This window comes from Bos taurus, chromosome 22, assembly GCF_002263795.3.
Source record: "Bos taurus isolate L1 Dominette 01449 registration number 42190680 breed Hereford chromosome 22, ARS-UCD2.0, whole genome shotgun sequence".
NCBI lineage: Eukaryota > Metazoa > Chordata > Mammalia > Artiodactyla > Bovidae > Bos > Bos taurus.
Window position 1 is genome coordinate 53,450,169 of NC_037349.1, and position 21,076 is coordinate 53,471,244.

The window sequence follows — 21,076 nt, forward strand, 5'->3', positions numbered from 1 at the left end:
TTTAAGTACCACTAAGTGAAGAAAAGTTATGAAAACACTTGTCGCAATTCTTGGAAATTAGGTTCTGGTAGCTATACTGTTAGCTATCAAGTCTTGAATTTTTTAAAACTCATCTGATGATAATCCTTTCCTCATTATCCTTAAATTAAATATCTTATGCTACTCTTTTTTAACTTTACTCATCTTAAAGACTTCAGTCTTTAGAAAATGTACAGAATTTTTACTCATTATTTGATAGCAGCTTCTCATCACACAGTCCTTGCTATTCTCTGATGAGTGTGGTAGGTTAAAGGTCTGTGTGTGTGTGCAGCTCTTCCGTCAAGGACTTGCATGTCACAGTCTGTTTCACACATGATGTTCCACTGTACGTCATCACCAAAGAATAAGTTAGAGACATCATGACATTACCCGCTGTGGTGGTGGTGGTATAGTCACTAAGTCCTGTCTGATTCTTGGGACCCCAGGGACTGTAGCCCGCCAGACTCCTCTGTCCATGGGATTTCCCAGGCAAGAATACTAGAGTGGGTTGCCAGCCCCTGGGTTGCCAGGGGCTGTTTTGGACCCAGGGATCCAACCCACGTCTCCTGCATTGCAAGCAGATTCTTTACCAACTGAACCGCCTGGGAAGCCCACATTACCCTCAAAGCACCTCAAGATGCATTTCTAAAAAATAAGAACACTTTCCTTTGTAACCAAAACTAATATGATCACACCAAAAATTAATAATCATTCTTTAACATAATTTAATAGCATGCATATATTCAAATTCCACAACTTTCCCCCAAATGTCCTTTATAGCTTATTTGTCCAAAGCAAAGACAAATTTCAGGCCCAAATTTCAGACACATTATACCTGGTTATCATGTCCCCTTGGTGTCTTTTAATCCAGCCTCTTTCTTTAGTCTGTTTCTTTCCTGAACCTTTTTACTGCAACCACTGGGTCTATAGACATTCCTTGCATCTCCATGTTTCATTTAGCTGGTTCCTCTTTCCCCTTCATTTCCAGGAAGTTAACACCTACAGGATGACTAGACCCCAGGTAAATATCTTTGGCTAGATCATGGCATCTGGTCCCATCACTTCATGGGAAATAGATGGGGAAACAGTGGAAATAGTGTCAGACTTTATTTTTGGGGGCTCCAAAAATCACTGCAGATAGTGACTGCAGCCATGAAATTAAAAGACGGTTACTGCTTGGAAGGAAAGTTATGACCAACCTAGATAGCATATTCAAAAGCAGAGACATTACTTTGCCAACAAAGGTCCGTCTAGTCAAGGCTATGGTTTTTCCAGTGGTCATGTATCGATGTGAAGTTGGACTGTAAAGAAAGCTGAGCATCAAAGAATTGATGCTTTTGAACTGTGGTGTTGGAGAAGACTCTTGAGAATCCCTTGGACTGCAAGGAGATCCAACCAGTCCATTCTAAAGGAGAATAGCCCTGGGTGTTCTTTGGAAGGAATGATGCTAAAGCTGAAACTCCAGTACTTTGGCCACCTCTTGCACTTTGACTCATTGGAAAAGACTCTGATGCTGGGAGGGATTGGGGGCAGGAGGAGAAGGGGACGACAGAGGATGAGATGGCTGGATGGCATCACCGACTCGATGGATGTGAGTCTGAGTGAACTCCGGGAGTTGGTGATGGACAGGGAGGCCTGGCGTGCTGCAATTCATGGGGTCACAAAGAGTCGGACACGACTGAGCGACTGAACTGAACTGAAGACTGCATCCCAGGTGGTGCTGTGATTCAGAACGCATGACACCAGGAGACACATAGTATCTGGTTGCTCCACCATTTCTGAGGCTAAAATCAATGCTTAGTTTAGGGTGAAGGCAGTCTGATAACCCGTTGTACAGCTCTGTTTTGCTCCTGATGACCAGACCATATTGGTGCGGTTTTTCTTTGGTTCCATACGACTCTCCCAGGCCCCACCTGCTGTTCCCCTAGTGTCTTCGACACAAGTGGGTAGTCCTCACTTGGACCTGCCTTCCCATAACGAGTTGCAAGACTATGATTGTCTGAGTCTCCCATCCTTCTGCACTCAGCTGGCATTCTTCTGTGAAATAGAGCGTTAGCTCATCAACTGGAACTATTTGGTTACCCTGCAATATAGTTTCTACTGGAAAGGCATTAAATGTATTTTCCCCTTAATTACATAGTTTCCAAATAAGAGGTTGTGAACTAACTGCCTCAAATGAGTTTCTTCTGATTTTCTCTTTTTAAAGTATCGTTATGGACTCATGACTTTTAATATATTCAGTGGGTGTGTTTTAATTGAATTATTTTGGGGAGCCAAACGTGGGGGCTGGAGGAGGGATGGAGTGGGAAGCTCCCATGATAATAATATTCTCATCAGAAACCAATGAGCCAAAACTGAGTGTAATTTAAAACAAAGTTTCAAAACAAGAGTGGTTCCAAGTATAACCTTCACACATTCTGGAAAGAGGAAGTGCTACTCTCTAAGAGAAGGATGGAAGACAATTCTGTTAATTATTGTTATCATAGTTATTCACATTCATATTCACTCCTCATCTTCAAGATGTGGGAGAATTCCAGACGTGCACCCGACGGATGGTCCTGTTCACCGATCATCAGCGAGTTAGGTGTATATTGTTACCGATGCCGCACAGATAAAAACTTGTATCCAAGGTCAGGATCTAGTTGACTGGCCTCCACTTTAGGAGGCTTCCAAGACACAACATTTTTAAAAGTTTTTTTCTTACCTGCAGCTGAGGGCCTGACCTAGGCTCTCTTTTTTTTCCGTCATGTAACAGCATATAGAAACAAGATCAGAGTCCATCCCTCAGTAAGTCATGGTTTCCCCACCCTAGTTTTCAGAAGAAGCAAGGAGGAGACTGATGTTGTTATTGTTAAAGTGGCTGTTGAGGCAGGTGTGTGCACAGAGTTCCCTGCCCTCATTGACCTCCACGGTCCTGCAGGATGCTCTTGGATTGACTTTGGCCTGTCTCACTCCTGGTCTTCTCCCTGTGGAGCAGATGCATCTGGGGAGAAGCCAGGGCATTCCTGCTCCCCGCTTGGTACTTGGCCCTGTTTTGTGCACTCTCGGCAGAGGCTGAGGCATGCTTCCAGGCCACCTCTTGTGCCGTAGTGCTTCAGATGGGAAATGCAGAGGCTGCCATTAATCTGCGAGTTTCTTCAAAGGAAGAACAAAGGTTTATATTATTTTTAATACATTTTTAAAATGGAAGTATAATCGATTTACAGTGTTGTGTTAATTCCTATGGTACATCAAAGTAATTCAGTTACGTGTGTGTGTGTGTATACATGTATATATATGTTCTTTTTAAAATATTCTTTTCCATTATGGTTTATCATGGGATATTAAATACAGTTCCCTGTGCTGCACGGTAGGACCTAGTTGTTTATCCATTCTGTGTAGAAAAGCTTACATCTGGTAACTCCAACCTCCCCTCCACCCCTCCTCCCGCCCCCACTTTGGCAACCACCATCTGTTTTCAGTGTCTGTGATTCTGTTTCATAATAAAGTTCATCTGTGTCATATTTTAGCTTCCATGTGTAAGTAACACAGTATTTGTCTTTCTCTTTCTGACTTAACTCACATAGCATGATAATCTCTGGTTGTATCCATGTTGCAGCAGATGGCATTTTTTGTTCTTTTGTATGGCTGAGTAGTATTCCATTTTATACACACACACACTTGTTGTTGTATAGTTGCTAAGTTGTGTCCCAACCCTTTCGTGACCCCATGAACTCTACAGGCTCCTCTGTCCAGGGGATTTCTCAGGCAAGAATACTGAGTGGGTTGGCATTTCCATCTCTAAAGGATCTTCCCAAACCAGGGATCGAACGCCTGGCTCCTGCCATAGCTCGTGCATTGCAGGCAGATTCTTCAGCCCTGAGCCGCTGAGGAAGCCCACCCTACGTACGTATGAGAAGGTGTGGTGTGTACATACATCTTCTTTATTCATGTGTCAGTGGGCATTTGCGCTCTTCTACGTCTTGGCTGCCGTGAACAGTGCTGCTGTGAGCACAGGGATGCATGTACCTTTTTGAGTTCTAGTTTAGTCTGGGTGTATGCCCGAGAGTGAGATTGCTGGATTATACGGGAATTCTGTTTTTCGTTTTCTGAGGACCCTCTATACTGTTTTGCACAGTGACTGTACCGTCTTCCATTCCTTCCAGTGGTGTAGAAGGGCTCCCTTTTCTGCACACCCTCTCTAGAATTTGCTATTTGTAGACTTTGTAATGATGGCCATTCTGACCGGTGTGAGGTGGCGTCTCATTGTAGTTTTGATTTGCATTTCTCTAATAATTGGCGATGTTGAGCCTCCTTTCATGTGCCTATCAGCCATCTGTATTTAGAGGAGCAAAATTTTCGAACCAAATTTTACAGCTGGAAGGGGGCGACAGAGGATGAAATGGTTGGATAGCATCATCGATGCAATGGATATGAGTTTGAGCAAATCCCGGGAGATAGTGAAGGATGAAGAAAGCTGAGGCGCTGTCATCCATGGGGTCACAAAGAGTCGGACACGACTTAGCAACTAAACAAGACTCACTTTACCTCACGAGAGTAGAGACTGTGTCTGTTTTCATCATCAGTGTGACCCCAGAGCCCACGATAGTGCCTGTCATAGGAACCATTTCATTATCATTTGATGAACAAATAAATGAACTGGATAACCAAAAGTCCGTTGCTGGCCATATATAATTTTTTTTTCCTCAGGAAAAAGCACTCCGTAACAGAGATAGTGGCAATAACCACCAGGTGGGGGAGAAAACCCTGTGACTGTGCCTTGCATCTCAGGCAGGCCCTGGGGCTGTTATGGATCTCAGTTGTCCCCCAGACAGGTTGTAGTAAACCATATGCATGTCCCTCACAGCTTTCAGTTTCTAAAAATAAATTGCTTTTTTTAGGTAAAGGGTGAATAAGTTCTTGCAGTTAGTTACCCTGAGAGATGTAATTGGTGAAGCATAAGAAACTGATGGACCTCAAATCACTTGTGCACTATGGCTTGTAATGAAGCACCAGTATGTTCTCATGAGGTCTTACCTGGGATTTTGCTTCTTGTGTCTGCAAATAATCAGGCATGACAACGCACGCGCACGCACACACACACACACACACACACACACACACACTTTTGCAAATACAGTTCACTCATAGGCAGGGTCACCTTACCCACAGGACTTTCTTTGCTAAACCTTGTCCCATACCCACCTCCCCACACACACACAAATGCACTAGCTGGGGCAAATGATTTTATGTGAGACTAGCAGCCAGTTAGAAAAAACCTTTTAGGAATAAGACAGATGTATTTAGCAAGCGTCTGGCTCAGGAAAAAACAAACAGTCCACAAACCAAACAGCACTTCTGGGCTTTCTGAGCTTTTGGCATTTTAATCAGCATTCTTGATTTTACTCATAATCCATCTTCCCTTTTAACAGTAAAAATAAACCCTCCCTTGAACTTTTGCCCTCTAAAGTTTTGATCTCTGAAGGCATTCTTTCATAATAACTCTACTACCCACAAAGGGTATCTGTCCTGAGACTAAGCAGGTTTGGAATAAATGCTATTCCCAGGTCTGCTCTGGTTTCCCAGAAATGACACCTATCTCTCTGGCCTAATTAAACTCCTTCCTATAAGGCCAGTGTACTTGGACCCTGTGTTGAATAGAGTTACATTTTTTTTTTCCTTCTCTCTTAAAACAATCCCAAATAAAAGGTCCAGAAGAAATATGCCCAGATGAGAGTTAAGCAGGAAAATGTTGGCAATGGACTAGACCAGGTGTCAGTTCAGAGACTTGAGCTGAAAATCTCTCCTAGTAGCAGAAAAAGTGATTGTTAAAACTCAGGTGGGCAGGAATGTCACTCAGCTCTTCCACATTTATTATACACCCCTTGAGCTGAGCTTCCTCATCGTGCCAGTGTTGATGAGACCAGATGAGAACCAACCTTTTCTACACTGTAAAGCTCCCCTGGAGCTCTGTCAGGCCTTGGTAATCCATTTTCCAGATCATTCTTGTGTTTCGCTTGCTGTGGAAGTCACATAGTGCCTTTTACTGAAAACATAGGCACCTGGCCTAAGTATTTTCACAAAATCTAAAATAATAAAAGACTGGCTTCCAGGAAAGAAAATCTTTACCTGCCAATGAGAACTCCAGAATTCTGTTATGAGAAAAATTATAATTTTAGTTGGCTGATGCTATTATTTTTATCACCTACAAAAAGCGTTTATTAAGATCAGCTCCTGATAAATGCTAATCCACCATCAGAATTATTTTAGGACCTCAGAGTCCTTTCTTGTTCATTTCTTTTCCTGCACACACACACATATACCCATACATTCATGCATATACATACAGACGCATGTGCACCCATATACGCAAATGCACACACATCCATATACCACACAGATGTGTGCACGTATATACACACATACTGGGCTTCCCAGGCGGTGCTAGTGGTAAAGAATCCACTTATCAGTGCAGGAGACGCAGGAGACACAGATTTGATCCCTGGATCGGGAAGATTCCCCTGGAGGAGGGCATGGTAACCCACTCCAATATTCTTGCCTAGAGAATCCCATGCACAGAGGACCCTGGTGGGCTATAGTCCAGAGGGTAGCAGAGTCGGGCACAGCTAAAGCAGCTTAGCACACACACATACACATATACCATATACTTTACATTCATGGACATACCCTTTCATTCTCTTGGCATCATTTTTTAAATCAGTTATTACTTGCAGCTGCAAATTTTTAAAATATACATGAAATCTTCACTTTCTCCCTCAACAATAACAGTGGCTGTTCATCATGCTATGATCCTTAGAGGCTACCAGAGCCTTATTCTGTGATTGAAAGTGAAAGTGAGTCGCTCAGTCATGTCTGACTCTTTGTGACCCCGTGGCCTATACATTCCATGGAATTCTCCAGGCCAGAATACTGGAGTGGGTAGCCTTTCCCTTCTCCAGGGGATCTTCTCAACCCAGGGATTGAACCCAGGTCTCCTGCATTGCAGGCAGACTCTTCAGCCACAAGGGAAGCCCAAGAATACTGGAGGAGGTAGCCTATCCCTTCTCCAGCAGGTCTTCCCGACCCAGGAATCAAACCGGGGTCTCCTGCATTGCAGGCAGATTTTTTACCAGCTGAGCTATCAGGGAAGCCCCTCTATTCTGTGACTAATATATGATTTATATGCCATTCCAAGGTTCCCAAACGCTAATTTTTCAGAAAGGAAGTGAACTTTATTTCAGTTCTTCACACTATTTAATAAGTACCCCATGTAATATTCTCTGTGAAACATCCACATTCATTCACCTATTATTTTTCACCATTGGAAAATGAGAACTAGATGGCACTGATGTTTCTTGCTAATTAAAGATGAAAATTCCAGCATAAGTTAGAGGCCTGGAGGGGATCAGACATTTTTCTGATAGGTGTGAATAGATTAGAAAAGTTAGACCAGACTTCTAGGTTAATTATAAGATTAAACATTACTTCTGTAAAGCAATTTTTTTAATACAGAAAGAGATTAGTTCCCATTTCTACCCCACATCTTGTATTATCAACTTGTGCTTTCCAGAAAATCAAGATCCTGCGTTTTGCTTTTAAGTCCAGCTGTTAGAGCCATACTTTTTACCTGTAAAATAACTTGTTTAAGGAGCAATGCCTCCAGCTGTCATTTCTCAGAGAGCTTCCTGGAGGCCTGTGAGCTCCCAGCTAGTGGGAACAGGTTGGTAAAGTAAATCAACCTTCTCTGAAACCCATGATTTGTAACTGTGAATGAACAAATACTGATTGCTACTGTAAACATCCCACAGCAAACATTTTCAACCTTGAGCTTCAAAATGACAGCTTTTAGAATTACTTTTTTTAATAATGACGTTACCGGAAAACTCTTTGCTCTTTTGGTAAACACAGACTCAGTTTTTTGGCGAGATAAAATATGAGTCTGTGTTCAACAGAATTGACTATCCTTTTCCTTTAGATCTACATAAGGTACTTTCAAAGTAGTCATGTCTACAGCTTCTCTTTCTCTCAAAATTTTTATTTTTCTTCACATTGAGGTTGCTTTTTTGTTTTTGTATATATAGCATATAAATACAAGTTATAAAATACGCCATCTGATTTTAACTTTAACAAAGGATTTTAAAAAAAGGTATTAGGTATAATAACAGATTATCTTCAAAACTCTAGGTAAAAATGTAAGTAAGTACATTGAGTTTACCTGTCACTTTGAATGCTTCTCTGGAACTGTTTATACCCCAGCAGTCTTGTATCCTATAGTCTCCCGAATCTTCCCTTGACCTCGGAGGTGATGTTTAAGGGCTGATTCATATTTTGGCTAAACTACTTACAAGCCTGTCGAGAATATTTCAGAGGAAAGAAGAGAAACATGAAGTAATTCTTTTGTGAAACATTGGTGTTTTTTCTTGATGGCACACCCTGACAGTTGTTTGAAGAGTCCTGTATGGAAGCATTTATTTTTAATCTACCGTTTATATACCTTATTCACTGTTCCTGGAAGTAGATGTATTAGCCAGTATTTTTTTTCCTGAAAATTGAGTGGGTAAAAGTGTGAAATACCTGGAAAGGCTATTTTATAAAACAAAAGAATGATGGCTGTTCATTTCATCCATTTCACAAGAAAAGTGCAAAATTAGCCAGTATTCAAACTCATACATCTTTGATAAAATTATCATGATTAACCAATTCTCCCCAAAACTAAAACTCACAAAACTGTTTTTTTTCACATCAGAACTGAAAACTAAAACTAGATGTGTGTGGGAATCATCACTTTGATTTTCCAAGTCACAGTTAAATTTTTATTTTGAACTCCATTTCATGGGGAAGGATCTGTACCCCACCCACCCACCTTCCACAACTTTTCCATGAGGCTGGTCTAAATTCCAGGAGGTAAGAGCTCTGTAAATTAGTATGTGCTTTAGACAGATTAGAATTATGTTCTGGTTTTGTTGACATTGTTTTTTGGTATTTTCGAGTTAAGAGGAATAGGACTAGGGGAGTAGCTGTTAGAATGAACAAGAGAGGGTCAGTGATTTTGCAAGTTATTTCAGGAGATGTAGTCCCAGGATATGCAGGAGGAAAGAATGGAGAACTCATGGAGGATTCTGAATCATCTCACTGGTGCGAGTGGTGATGGAACAGGACTCAGACAGACTGGCGGATTGATGTGTTGAACTGACACAGCTTTTGGGGCACTCGGAAAACCTAGAGATGTAAGTTGTAAGCTTCTGGAAATATAAGTTGGGTATGCAGGTGAGAAGCATGGCTTAAAGGTGCAGGTTTGATGGTCATCCTCCTACAAGAGAGATGAAACTGTAGGAATGAGTGAAATTACACAGAAGAGGAAGGTACAGTGTGAAAACAAAGCAGTTGAGGAGAGACCCCAACAGACACCACTTTCCAGAGGGGAACAGAAGAGGGGTCAGCCACAGAGAGCGAGAAGAAGCAGGGAGGAGAGAGAAGAGCAGCAGAAGCCACGGAAAGTATAAAGAAGGAAGCAGTCCGCCCTGGGACATGCTGCCAAGCTGACTCAGACAGGTGTGAGGTTTGGCAAGTGGAGCTCATCTGATGGCTTTTGAGAAGTCTGTTTCAATAGGGAGGAGGAGAACAAAGCCAGACTGTGGGGATGACTGAGCTGTGACACGTGAGCAGTCATCAGGGAGTACTCTCCTCAAAGAGGTTAGCAATAAAGAGAAGGAAAAAGTTAGGGCAGCAGACGATAGGAAAAGTTTAGACAAAGGAAGGGTTGGTTTAGGGTTAATATTTGTTATTGTTTTGTTTCATTTTGAATCTAGAGGAGACAAGCATAATTTTAACCTGAGAGGGAATCAGAGAGAGAGAAAGGGATATAGGAGCTAAGCATTTATATATATGTATATATATGAAAGTGAAAATATTAGTTTCTCAGTCCTGACTCTGGGACTCCATGAACTGTAGCCCTCAGGCTCCTCTGTCCATGGGATTCTCCAGAGCAGAATACTGGAGTGGGTAGCCATTCCCTTCTCCAAGGAATCTTCCTGACCCAGGGATCAAACCTGGGTCTCTCACATTGCAGGCAGATTCTTTACCGTCTGAGCCACCAGGAAATTTTATATATATATATATATATATATATACACACACACACACACACACACACACACACACACACATACATATATATAATGGGTGGAGTTTACCCAGCAGAGGTTGGAGGAGGTGGATGGGAGCATGAAATCTGGGTCATACTTAGCCTTAGACAAGAGTTTCTCCTGAGAATCAGTAGGGAAAGAAGTTTTGTGGGTGTTCTAGAAGATGAGGTAAGAACTTAGATTATGTAGCCCCTGAGATACTTTGCATGCAGTTAATGACTTTGCCCTCTCTTTCTGGAAAAAAAGGGTGGCAATAATCAACCATGGTTGATGATCACTGATCGTTTGGGGTGAGTCATATCAATGGACACGCACCTTCCCCATAAAAGGAGGTACATGTAGTGCAGTAAAGAAAATGAACGTAATGGTTTTACTGTTCCTGTACAGTGCATCTTTGTGTCCAAGACATACGCTGGTTTCCTGTTTAATATTGTTTTAAAATATCTGCTCAGCCATCTGGAGAAAGAAAAAAGAGGAAGAAAGCTAACAGCAGCGGGCTGCAACCAAAGTGAAAGTATCTGAACGTTGGCCTTGTGTTTGGAGTGACCACCTTTGGCTGGTCTCCATACAGGTCTATGTTGGCCTGGTATTTCTGCCTCTTTTCTTGTTTACAGAGAACAGGCGTGAGGCTTGACCTTTCAAAGGAGGGTGCCTTGGTTGTGGTGGCACATCAAACACTGGCAGATGTAACAAGGGTGCGTTTGCACTGGCTTTTATCTTACTTTCTCTTTATATCGCTAAATTATAAAAGTGATGCCCGCTTAACACATTATTCACCAGAGACATACTAACACATGCTGGACAGTATTGACTGGAGTGTTTCAGTATTCACTTACAGAACAAGTCGTTGGCCACAGACATTAGTTTCAAAAATCCCCCAGTGAATAAAGAGTTAATAATGAAATTAAAATGACAGGCGTACAATGTGTAGTGTAGGGATCAACCACCGCACACCCCTATCCCCATTCTATCACCCGGCCTGGATTTGGGTATAAGGAGTCTGGTGCATCACCTTTCTGATTATGTATTTATAACTGCATTTGTAAGTACCTAAGTGGAATCTTTCAGTGACTGCGATTCTCCAACTTGATTTTGCCACTTTATTATATATTATGACTATCTTTCCATGTCAGTGCACATGGATTCTTCCTGAGCATTTTGACAGCTGCAGAAGACTCCACTTTACTGCAGCACAGTTCATTTAGTCATCCCCCCAAAAGAGGAACATTTAAACAGTCTCAGGGTTTTTACCACATCAAAGCCACAGTAAACATCTCTGTACATACTTCTTCACCCTCTTGTTTTTTTCTTAAATAAATTCTTAGAAGTGAACACAAATCACTGGGTCAAAGGGCGTGTGCATTCTCAGTTTTGATACTAATTTCCAGTTTGTCCTCAAAAAAAGAGAAGACCTACTCCATTCTTTATCCTCCAACCAAAGTTTTAAAGCATGTCATTTCCTTATACCCTAGGCAATACCAGGTGTGTGTAATCTTTAATATTTCCTCACTTACTGATAAAGAAAATGGGAGCATGAATTCAGGGATTTCCAGGGAGCTTACCCTTCTAGAAAAGCCGAAGGGGATCATCTGTGGGGGTTGAAGAGAAGGGAGGGGAATGATGCTTCAGGGCTAGGGAACTTTAGGGGACAGCCACCTGGGTCATGTGGAAGAGAAGCTGAGCCAGAATATCTCAGCAGCTGTAAAGGCCAGAAGAAATTGAGAAAACATAGTTCAAAAGTTTTTATGCCGTAAATACAGTTAGTTATGTGAGTTCTAGGTTTTGGAACAAGAAAAACAACAACAAATAGATGGCTGGAAGCATTAAAGGCTGATCAAGCTGTTGTAACAGAGTCACTGGTAGGAAATAGAAGCTTCTCTTGGTGGGGTGATGACCTGGAGAAGTGAGTCAAGGAGAAGAGATGCTAGACCAGAAACACAGAAGGTTCACAAGGTCACAGAAAGACACAGAAGGTTCACAAGGTCACAGTCAGGTCACAGTCAGGCCAGAGGTAAGGTTTAAGGAAAGTGTAGGAACTGGAGAAACTCAGACAGCTGGGGCTTCCCTGCTGGCTCAGATGGTAAAGAATCTGCCTGCTTTGCAGAAGACCCAGGTTCGAGCTTGTAAAGATCCCCTGGAGAAGGGAATGACTACCCACTCCAGGGTTCTTGCCTGCAAAGTTCCATGGACTGGGGAGTCTGGCAGGCTACAGTCCATGGGGTCGCAAAGAGTTGGACGTGACTAACACTTGCATTGTTCAGAGAGTTGATGATCAGAGAGGGTCACTTCTGAGCTGTCAGCATGGCAGTGAAGCAGCTTCAGGCTTAGGCAGAGCCAGGATGAAGGGGCGCCAGCCAGGTCATCCTCGGGTATGCCTGAGTGCACGCAGGATCTGGAGGTTGGTGAAGATGACTGACGGGAGACAGGCAGCAGCAGGTGACTGGAGACGAGAGATGACCGAGGCAAGGGCCAGTAAGTGACCGAAGGAGGCACAGCCAAGTAGTCCCTCCAGGGGTCTGTGTGTTGAGGGGTGCAGTGGTGGAAAGAAGGAAGTATTTATCTTCTGGGATTGCTTTGAGGATTAAACTAAATATCACTTTTTAAACATGAAACGTTTGTTACTGAAACACAGTTCATTGTGCAAAAAATGTTGAAGGCTATGATGACTCACATCATAGAGGGTTTTAAAATACATACCTACTTTAAAGAAGCAAAGCTTCATACTATTATAAATTCTAACTGAAAAATACATGGGGCCCTATGGATAATTTCTCAACACACAGAACCTTCTCTGTGGATACAAGCAGAGATCCTAGGGAAGAAACTAACTCCATGGTTTTAATGGTTTCTCTCACACAATATTAGATATATAGATTCACACTAAATCTCTTACAATGCAAAACTTTTTCTGTCCTATACATGCGGCTATTGATGTCTAAGTTGTCTTCTGACTTATAATCAGGCCTCGTTATTTTTCAGTAAGACCAGATAAGAACAGTTAGGGACTGTAGATCTCCGCTTATGCTCACTGAAAGTTTCAATTCTGTGAGTGTTAGACGTTCGGAGTTTACCCTCCACGGGTTTGTTCAGGGGTGTTTCTATATAAAGTCGCAACCACATTTCTCCTCCACCGTACCTGCTGGTGCTGGGGAGGGTTTGCAGGCTGACCTAGTGCAGGCCAGATAAAGATACTTCAGTCCTGGAAAGACATCCTCCCCTTAGGGTAACACCAGATGGGTTTCTGAGCCTCCATTGTAGCAGTAAACCAGGTACATTACCTTTTTTCTGTTTGTTTATTTTTAAAACCTTTTAGTTGAAGTGAAAGTGTTAGTCGCTCAGTCGTGTCTGTGACTCAGTCGTGTCTGTGACTCAGTCATGATTCTTTGCCACCCCATGGACTGTAGCCCACCAGGCTCCTCTGTCCATGGAATTCTCCAGGCAAGAACACTGGAGTGGGTTTCCATTCCCTTGTCCAGGGTAGCTTCCTGACCCAGGGATCGAACCCGTGTCTCTTGTGTTTCCTGCGTTGGCAGCTGGATTCTTTATTGAAATATTTATACACAAATACATACAAATTTGTATAAGCATTTAAATTTTCAAAGACTTGATTGAAGTTATACATATAAGAATATAACTCATTATTTTTCACAAACTAAAAATATATAACTTGCACACAGATCATGACACAGAATAGTGCCATAGCACTGGAACCCCAGAAGTCACCCTTTGCTCCCTTTTAGACAGTAACAGATAAAGAGATATAACTTATCTTTATATCCCTTTGTTTTTTAGAGTGTTGGGTTATTTTTTCCCTTGTGAAGATAGTGTTTCTAGTCATGACTTACTTGCCAGTACTTTTAGCAAAGCGATGACATTTTGGGCAGCAGTAACTCCTGCACTAGATGCGAACATACCATTCACGCTTTGTTAGGAATTCACGCGCTGGGCTGTTGGAGGTTTGCTGTGCCTCCTCTGCCCTCTCTGCCTTGCTTTCCCAGGCTAACTCTTGCCGGTCCCTCAAGATTCAGTTCAGGGATCTTCTCAATAGTCTCCTTGAAGTCCCAGACTGAACTAAGTGCCCCTTATCTAGTTCCCCAGAGAGTGACCAGTGATATGAATGTGACCTTCTAATGGGTCTAGCTGCTTTGCTACACAGTTAGGAGCCTAGAGAGCAGGGGTTTCAATCCTCTTTGCTCTCCCAACATCCACAGACATTTAAGGCACAGGGCCCAAGCCCTATAAAATATGTTAAATAAAATACTATGGATATTATATAATATATATTAAATATATAATATATAGTATGATATATGATAAAATATATAATAAAATAAGGGTTTCCCAGGTGGTGCTAGTGGTAAAGAACCCACCACCTACCAATGCAGGAGACATAAGAGACTCAGGTTCAATCCCTGGGTGGGGAAGATCCCCTGGAGGAGAGCATGGCAACCCACTCCAGGCGGTATTCTTGCCTGGAGAATCCATGGACAGAGGAGCCTGGCAGACTACAGTCCATGATGTCACAAAGAGTCAGACATGACTGAAGTGACTTGGCATGCATGCACACATGATAAGATAATGTGAGTCCATGACAATGAAAAGAAAACCACACACCCAAATTAGTAATAGTTTCATGGGATATCTTCAAAATGTATCATTAAGTCAACCGATCAACTAGAATTCAATTTGTAGTTATATAAAAACATAAGGGTTAAATCACAAGAACTAAATAATTCATTCTTGAAGACTCATAATTATGAAAGTCATATAAACCAAACTCAAAATAACATTTAACACAGGAAATAGGGATAGCTGGATGTTTGGTAATATATGATGCATGTCCAGGAGAAGGCTTGCCCAGAGCAACCCCTCCCTCCCCCCCAAACACACACAGTATCTGGAAGCCAGCAGGCACTCACAAATGTTTGTTGAGATGTTCCTGTTTAATTTCAATTCAGTTCTTCAAGAATTGCTCAGAGGTATTATAGCCCAGCCCTTGCTGGGGGCAGGGGGAGGGGGCAATTCAGGTTGATCATGTAATAAAGACTCCATCCTTCAAGGAGCTTGAAATAGAGTAGTGAGAAAGACAAGTATAAACCAAGAATGACACCCACCCCATCGAGAAAACTTCCATCCATGAACACAGCTGCACTAGGCGATTCAGACTTTGCAAAGGGACTGCAGAGCCCTATCTTGGTAAGCAGAGCTTCCTGAGCACATCTAAGTTTTCCATTTTCTAAGCTGGAATGCAGTTGGTGAACATATTTCCATTGACATTAGTCCAGGTAAACATGTAGCAAAGATCGTAGATCTAGGGAGGCCCACATTCCTGAAGAAGACACTAGAATAAATACTCCATCACTGTGTACATCGTGTATCTCTCTCTGCAGTTTGACTTGAAATAACAAATTGAAAAGCACATCTCTGGACAGTTTTACTGCCTTACCTGATGAAAATTCTGGTTCCTTGCTCAGGACAACCTTCTCTCCCTCAATCATCATGCTCACCCACAACTCTTGCACACACCTTTTAAAGACCAGCTGGAATTCTGCCTCCTGAAAGACTCTCCTGAACTTCCTTTTACCTTCAAGACAGTTGACTTTCTCTTCTCTGAACTCCCATTCCCCATATTGCCTGCTCTGAGATCCCTTTGCAAGCTTGCGTCTTCCCTTGGCTTGATCATAAGGCCCTGTTTGAAAGGGACAAATCCCATCTTGCTTATTGTTCCCTTCCCCAGAGTGTCTGTTGTGTATCAGGTTTTCCACAAACAATTGCTGAATACAGGGATTGAGCTTGTGGGTCTGACTCAGATGCAGACATGCACATGAAGCTGTGGAATGAGGATTTGGTGCATATCATCCTATTGGCTCAGTGAGTAAAGAATCTGCCTGCAGTGAAGGAGACCAGGGTTCGATCCCTGGGTAGGGAAGATCCACCCAGAGAAGGAAATGGTAACCCACTGCAGTATTCTTACCTGGGAAATCCCATGGACAGAGGAGCCTGGGGCGTTACAGTCTATGGGGCTCACAAGAGTTGGACTTAGTGATTAACCCACCACCACACCATATGTACAGTAAATTATTCTCATACTTCACAAGGAGGTATTCCTCCCAACCAGTTCCTAACATTTCTTAGTCAGTCTTCAGTTTTCGATGTTTGGGGTGTTTCTTTCCTTTGGGTTGTTTTAATTTTGGAGATTTAGATCAGTGAAGCTAATCTATCATTTGGGCTAAGACATTACCATCATCCACACGGTCGTAAAGGGAGTTGTAGTATTTTATGGTGAACCACTTCCTTGCCTGACCTCCTGTAAAACGTATGATATTTATTTCACAAATCTAACTTGTCAGCACCCTCTAATACTCTGTGGTCACCTGGAGCACTTTGAAACCAATTGACTCAACGAGCAAATAGAAGAACTGAAAATGGCCTCATGCCATCTCCTTCTCCAGGGGATCTTTCCAACCCAGGATGGAACGCATGTCTCCTGCACTGGCAGGCAGATTCTTAACCACTGACTCACCAGGAAAACCCAGTCAAATGCCATAGTTCCTGTAAAGACTCTTTGAATCCTGCATTCTTCCCTTCTTTCACGTCTTGACTACTTTCTCGGTTGTAACTGGATAGGGTGAGGGGAGTTACAGAGGACCCTGTAGTGTCACATGGACAAAGCCGTATTCCTCCTTCAAGATAATCCCCTTCCCCTGAAATGATTCTCCCCTACCATTTCCTGCCTACTACAGGAGAAGTTCAGTGTTTTGTCAAATGTTCCTTTCCCATACAGTCTTCAAGATTCATATTGTTTAATGATTTTCTTTATTACTTTCTCTTTTAAGTAAAGCCTCACCTTAGTCCCTCAACCCTACCCAAAGATTTATAGAGTAGGGGACTTTCGGGCTTCCTGAATCCTCCAGTTCTTCCCTGAGATGCTGTCTTGGCCACAGAACCTGGCACACAAAGGGGAGCTCTGTAAATAGTGGCAGAAGAAGTCACTATGTCAAGACCAAGCAAATCTGTCACCTTCCTGTTCCTCCTTTCGCCTAGTCTAGGTTGTAAACACCCCCAAATTGGTGGCCCGGTGTTAAGACTAGTCATTTATAAACTCATAAAAGTCTCATTTTGTAACAATATAAAAAGACCAGAGTTGATCTTTATTTACATTGAGCTCTGCTACATGGTGGACTTCCCAGGTGACTCAGTGATAAAGAATCTGTCTGCCAATGTAGGAGATGCAAGAGATGTGTGTTCGATCCCTGGGTTAGGAAGATCCCATGGAGGAGGAAATGGCAACCTGCTCCAGTATTCTTGCCTGGAAAATTCCATGGGCAGAGGAGCTTGGTGGCTTGTAGTCCACGGAATTGCAAAGAGTGGGACATGATTGAGTGACTGAGCATGCGTGCTGCTAAAAGGTATATAATAGCCTTGGTTGTATGCCTCCCACCCAATCCGTCCAGAGTGACACTCACGTGTGCACACACACAAACACATTTTTTTTTTAATTGTCACAGTGATTTAAAAAAAAAAATAGGAGGCTGAGAAACTCACAGTTAAAGTAGGGTGGAGCTCTTTTCCTTCACAGCTCGATTTATTTGCTCTGGTAACCAACACAAGCTAGTAAGCAGCACGTGTTCAGCCTTTTCATGAGCCAGATTCATCACTTTAAGACCAAAATACATGTTCATATTTGCTGACACTATTTAGACAGCTTATGTAATAACACTTGGCTCAGCTGGATAGATGGGCTAACAGTGATATTGTTAACATCCTTGGTACAGAAGATTTTGGATTAAAGTAGAATTTTAAATTAAAATTACTGATGCAGCTTTGCAAAACAACTTAAAAAATCACCAAGCCCCAGACGTATTCACCAATGAAATATTTGTATTATCCACCCATGGCTTTGACTCCCTTGCATTAACAGCACTCAGTAAGCATGGGAGTTTGCTAGCAAGAAAATACACTTAAGTTTCCTTAGAAATGCAAACTGGTGAACAACTGTTTACTTAAACTTCTTAAAAGTGTTTATGAAATTCCTTCTTTATCCACAACATCTAGTAAAGTGACCTTCTCTCTATGTGAATTCAGTGAGTACCTATTACAGTAAGGAAAAGAAAATAAAGATTTTGAGGATTAATTATGGAAATAGAATATGTCTAGCCTAGTGTAGGCACTAAATAATGGCAACTCTTATTATCAAATTTGACAAACACTCATTGAACAGAAACATAAGGAATGCTATAGCAAAACAGAACTTTAAGTGATCTTAGAGGGAGTCATCATGGGGGTCTCAGGATGAGAATCTGCCTTTAGATCCTGCAGGGGGACAGAGGTTCTACCCAGATACTACTGGGAGGCCAGTCAAGTTGGTCAGAGCCAAGCCAGTGCTCCCAGGCCATCCTTCCATGCCTGGGAGCGCTCCAGGTGACACGCAGAGCAACCTCTTGTCCCTGAGGACTGAGATCCTTCCATGGGCAACTGCCTGCATATCATTCCTGAATCATCCAAGCAAAGGACTCCTAACCATGCCCCATCCAAACAGAACAACTGCCCTTTCACCCCCTGCTTTTTAGCCGTCATGGGACACTCGATCCCCTACCCGGAGGGTGAGGGCCTTATGTACAGAGGGGTGGGGATAAATTTGGAAGAAAAAAGCTCTGTCACTTGTATTTGGGTGGAACTAAATGGTCAGGAAACCCTTGCCAAGAAGCCAAGAGATTTGAATTCCAGACTTGGTTCTGCTGCTCTTATTCCTGGCCAAGACACTTTACTTTTCTGAGCTGTCTTTCCTCATCTGAAAGTATTATATCCTTCTAGCTCCTACTTTGTCTGAATTTAAAATTATCCATTTAAATTACTTCCATTTTACTGTATTGACCACTTAACTACTAAACGTTTTCATTGCTCCACCTCTTTTTCTAAAGACGTCATCCATTTGTAAGTGATGAAACTAATACAAATATGTTTCTAAAGAGCAAAACCAGAAAGCAGGTGTGAACTATTCTGGTATGGTGCGTATTCAATCATATTCTGGTTTCAAGAATTTCATTTTTCTTTTCATTTATCACCATATTCGTTTTATTTAATGTAAATCGTGTACAGAGCTTAGTAATTTTCCCAAGAACTGAGTTGAGTACTTTTTTAACTTGACACTTTAACTGCCAGAATAAAGTAGTAGCAGATAAATTCTGTAGAATAAAGCTTACTTACAAATGGATGACGTCTTTAGAAAAAGAGGTGCGTTTAGTAGTTAAGTGGTCAATACAGTAAAATGGAAGTAATTTAAATGGATTGACCACTTAACTACTAAACGTTTTCATTGCTCCACCTCTTTTTCTAAAGACGTCATCCATTTGTAAGTAAGCTTTATTCTATAGAATTTATCTGCTACTACTTTATTCTGGCAGTTACAGTGTCAAGTTAAAAAAGTACTGAACTCAGTTCTTGGGGAAATTACTAAGCTCTGTACACGATTTACATTAAATAAAACGAATATGGTGATAAATGAAAAGAAAAATGAAATTCTTGAAACCAGAATATGATTGAATATGCACCATACCAGAATAGTTCACACCTGCTTTCTGGTTTTGCTCTTTAGAAACATATTTGTATTAGTTTCATCACTGACTCAAGCTTCAGATGCCCCCACCTAGTCTTCTGAAGCCTTGAACATGTGACCTTGGATCTCGGTCTCTTCATCGATAAATTAACCAGGTGGAACCAGCTCTCTAAAATCCTGTCTAGATTTTTAGGTTCCAATTGTGATTCTTTTTTTTTCAATTGTGACCCATTTTAAGTTGCACTGTGTAGGAGCCAAATTCAACCTAAGCTCTCAAAGAATTATCTACACTAGCTCGTCTGTTCCTGAGATAGGGATGATGGTAAACGTCCTGCCCCAGCTTTGAGTGTCCCAGTGTCTGGTTCTGTGCTCCTTCTCATTTCAGTGTCTATCATGTGGGGCTCACTTTCTAGTTTACAGGCTGCCTCCCCAGTGATTGTATCCGCTTGTGTTTGTCTTCTGAGCCTCTGAAATGCCCCCTGAATGACCTATGCCCATTCATTGGCTTTCATCTACCCAAGCCCAAGCTCCCTTTACCCCACTGACATAATCCACCTCTTTCTAGACCTCTGCCTCTTCCAGAACAGTGGTTCTTTTTTGTCTTCTTAGCCACACCATGCAACATCTGGGATCTTAATTCCCTGACCAGGGATAGAACCTATGTCCCCTGATGGGGAGTCCAGAGTCCCAACCACTGAACCACCAGGGAAGTCCCTAGGATAGTGCTTCATAAAGAGTGGGCCACAGTCAGCCCTGGAGGTCGGTAAAAATTGCAGATTCCAAAGACCCAAGCTTGACTTCGTGATTCAGGATTTCTGGAGGTGAGGCCACGGAAGCATTTGTACAACACCTTCCCCTGATGATTCTAGGCATAACAGTTTGAAATACACTGCTCTTTCACCAGTTTCCGTTTGCGGTTGTTTTGTTGTTGTTTGTTTTTAAGGGAAAAGGCGCTATATTAGAGATTTTTTTTACCAAGAATGTAAGAAGAAATAGCAGTGTGGAGCGGGTTGTTCAAAGGTCTGTCCAGGAATATGGCAGCTCTGGTGCTGGTGGCCTATTTCAGCCAAGTAGGAAGTCTGGGAGAGGAGAGAATTAAGTCTGGGACGCCCCCACGAGTCCGCTGGAAGGTCAGGAGTCAGCAGTCGTGGCAACGGCCATTCGTCGGGGCCGCCAGGCCACAGGAAGTGCTGGGCAAGGCCGGAGCAGCAAGACTGGCTAGGCTGCCCCGCGGCTCTTGGTAGGGATTGGGTGCCAGGCAGCCGCGCCTTTCCCGTTACTCTTGGCAACGGCGGCCGCTCCTGTAGTCGGCGTGGCGCGTGAGGGCGGGACTTCCCGCGCCTAGGAGCAAGTGCGCACGCGGCGGTCGGCTGGTCTC

General features: G+C 42.5%; 1 long non-coding RNA gene across 1 annotated transcript; it reads right to left on the reverse strand.

Moving 5' to 3' along the window:
- Positions 1–1,053: 1,053 nt before the first annotated feature.
- LOC132343543 (uncharacterized) lies at positions 1,054–21,075 on the reverse strand. Its single transcript, XR_009492437.1, has 3 exons — positions 20,674–21,075; positions 8,213–8,346; positions 1,054–3,153 (listed from the first exon to the last, which is right to left on the reverse strand). It is a non-coding gene; the product is annotated as an uncharacterized lncRNA (long non-coding RNA).
- Position 21,076: the final 1 nt, after the last annotated feature.